This window comes from Macrobrachium rosenbergii, chromosome 53 (genome assembly GCF_040412425.1).
Source record: "Macrobrachium rosenbergii isolate ZJJX-2024 chromosome 53, ASM4041242v1, whole genome shotgun sequence".
Classification (NCBI taxonomy): domain Eukaryota; kingdom Metazoa; phylum Arthropoda; class Malacostraca; order Decapoda; family Palaemonidae; genus Macrobrachium; species Macrobrachium rosenbergii.
Window position 1 is genome coordinate 40,971,952 of NC_089793.1, and position 3,418 is coordinate 40,975,369.

Below are 3,418 nucleotides of genomic sequence, written 5' to 3' on the forward strand. Positions count from 1 at the left end.
TTTGTCACTTTTTCATAAGTTGTATTTTGACATATCTTCACATTCTCAGTTGATCCCTGATCCCCTGTTGCTGTGAGAGAGCAACCAGATTCGCTGAACAGCAGCATCAATGTGCAGTAAATGTACCTCGCCTTCGAACTTTTCAGTTCCAGGACCTTTATTCCTCACGCCTACGACTGTGGAACAGCCTCTTTACTGAGGATGTGTTGCAAACGGAACTTCAAAAGTTCAAGTGAATGTAATGCATTACTAATTATGCAATACATCTTGTATTTAATACTTTGTTTACATTTTTATTTATTTATTGTTAGTACATCTGTTTTCTAATAACTGATCTCCTCTTTCTGTATTTCCTACTACCTTCTGTTATTTCACTCGAATGAACACCATTTTCTTAGGATGCTTGAATTTCAAGTTAGTTACCCTGTGGAGGCATTGTTTCATATGGATAGGTTCATCTTCTGAATAATAATAATAATAATAATAATAATAATAATAATAATAATAATAATAATAATAATAATAATAACAACATTGTCTATGAATTCATTAATCTCATGGTAACGAGTTTATTATATTGTTATTATTATTCTCATATCATAAATCATCAATACCATGATTATCAGATTTACATTACATCAAACTCATTTTATATTTATGATATCCAGTCTTCAAAGGACAGAAAAAGGAACATTAAAAAACGCAAAATAGTAATTTACTCTCTCTCTTCTCTCTCTCTCTCTCTCTCACTCACTAGACTAAAGCCATAATTTGATGAAGAAAATTATAATACGGATGAATTTCAACATTTATTTTACAAAAATCTTTTTGCTGTAGATAAAAACAAAATCAGAAAATGTATAAACACATAAGACTCAATATGATTGGAAGAAGCTTTTATGACATAAGTTGAATGAAATCAAACAATGTGAATAACAAATGGTTATGAATCTGAATATTTAATAAGATATGGAACATAATAATATTGACAAAATGACATTTTACGACAGAATTCTAGTAATTCAGAAGTGTGTGGTATTCTCTGAAACAAGGAGCGACACATAGTCCTACATTGCAGTCTTTACACATGAAATATGTCTGCTGGCCTTTCTTGGTTATATGGGATGTATGCGAGCACACACGACATCTTAGTCTAGGTCGCAGTTGTTTTCTGTTGAGGAACTGATCAGGAAAGTGTCTTTCTGTTAGCCATTTGGCTGCGTTATTACGGTGCGGGTAATTATCTTGTTAGGTGCTGGAGGGTACCTTTCAATCAACTGCAGAACGACTGACTTAGAAAACTTTAAATATGACCCTTTCTTTGCCAGTAACAAATCCATGCAAGTGATGACAGTTTACTAGTATCATATCAAGCAGACGGAAAAATAGTTTTATGTACCATCTCGTGGTTTTACGGATACACTTCACAGAACTAATAAGCGATGTCGTTCTTGTCCACAATCCGCATTTTTTATTATAGTCAACAACGCATGCAGGTTTTGCACAAAATTCCCCTGGTCGACATTTTTCACAGTCTACCATTATATTTTCATGTACTGAAGATAACATATACACACTAGTCCTGTTATCCTGCCATTTTAAACCCTAATATTCCATTGCAGTTTTGAGACGAAATCTCAGATTTGTTCTCCACATCAGGAAATTTCGCATAAATTCTATTTTTCCGGACTGTTCCACATGTCCTGTTTCGTTGTCGCCCAAATACTTGAGCAGTTTTGGGCTGCAATACCATTATCGAAATACAGGATGTGATGTTTTCCGAGATGCGAGGCCATAAATGTTTTACCACAGAACCAGATACCCTAGATCCTCATCTACCAATATCTCTGTATCTTTTCCAGTATAGATTATAAAATCGACAATATAATCCGTTTTGGCATCACAAAGTTCAAATATTTAACCCAAATCGACATTCTTTTATCTGGAAATGTACTGCTTGAAACAGCTCTCCCTTCCATAACATTAAACTTCATCTATGCATAAAACCTGGAAAGGTTGAAATTTTTCCTGAATTTTAACGCACATGTGTCGAGCACGGGTTTAATTTTTTTAGTTTATTATCTGGGCTTGTTTGAAGAATTATCAACGAAATGTAGAACCTGGTAGAATTTGAAGAAATTGTCCCTGCCATCAGCCTTCTATACCCTTTTGTCTCGAATGTCCAAGCGCAGTCCAGTAATCTACGATGCGATGTTTACTTATATCGATATGATCATAATCACACAAAGGAATATCATTTCCTCCACAGTAACCTGAGCAAATTTTCGCAAATATTTGGCACTGCATCTCCAGCGTATCAGACAAGGAATTTGATAACGGTTTGTCTCTTTCAGCAATCAGCCCCATAAATTCCAAAGTTGTCGAAAAATTCAAAATAGTCTACAAATTTGAATTTCATTCACATTACATTTCGACGTAATGCCACTGCCACTGCTTCAAATATGAAATCTCTGGGTGAAATTGCTGGCAGCCCACTCCACTCATCACCTGGGTCACTTAGTCTCCAGTTGCCATGTGACACCTTGGCTTTCATTTGTAGGTGGCAGATTTTCGTCATTTTCACTGTCGGTTGATATTTCATCACTGTCTCTGTACCAGGTCACCATAATTATCAATTTCATTTCTTAAATCCGATTCATTTTCATATCCAGAAATGAGTCGAGAAGGTCTATAAAATAGTTATCCCGTCGAGAGCTCTTCTCTCGATCTGCCGGCGGTCAAGTTGAGGATGTCAGAAGTTGACCTGTCCTCCGTGACATCTTGATTATTAGACTAATAAATTTTAGGGAAACACGAATTTATATGAGACACTGTATGGCAACTGAGAGACTGTTAGAGATCAAGAAAAAGAGGCCAGATTTCAAGAGAGTCCTCCAGATTAAAGGAAATTACTGGTGCTCGTATACGACACAACAGTGTTGGGATGCCAGTTTTATATAAATGCCAGAATGTTACAACCGGGAAATCAAAAGTTAATTTCTTTTGCCAAAATATGATAGAGAGAGAGAGAGAGAGAGAGAGAGAGAGATTTGTCATAAGAAAGAGAGAAAGACAAGAGATGAAATAACTTTTACCTTTCTGCGCAGTGGGGATCTAAATGAACCAAATGAAACAGCTGAACTAAAAAAAGGCAGGATTTAAAAGAAGTACATGAACTTTCGACAATAATCCTCCAGAGCATCAAAAATGAGACTCATTTCAGGAAACAATTGAAAACGATAACAACAAGGTAAGACAAGAGACAGACTGGTGGGAAAACAGAGAGAGAACACCTGACTAGGACATCCTCTCCCCAGATTTCTTAAAAGTAAATAAACTTTGATTGGTCGTAATTAACGAATCATTCTGCCTCTTTAGAAAGTGAAGGAAAACTTCTAAGTGAGAAACGATAACAATG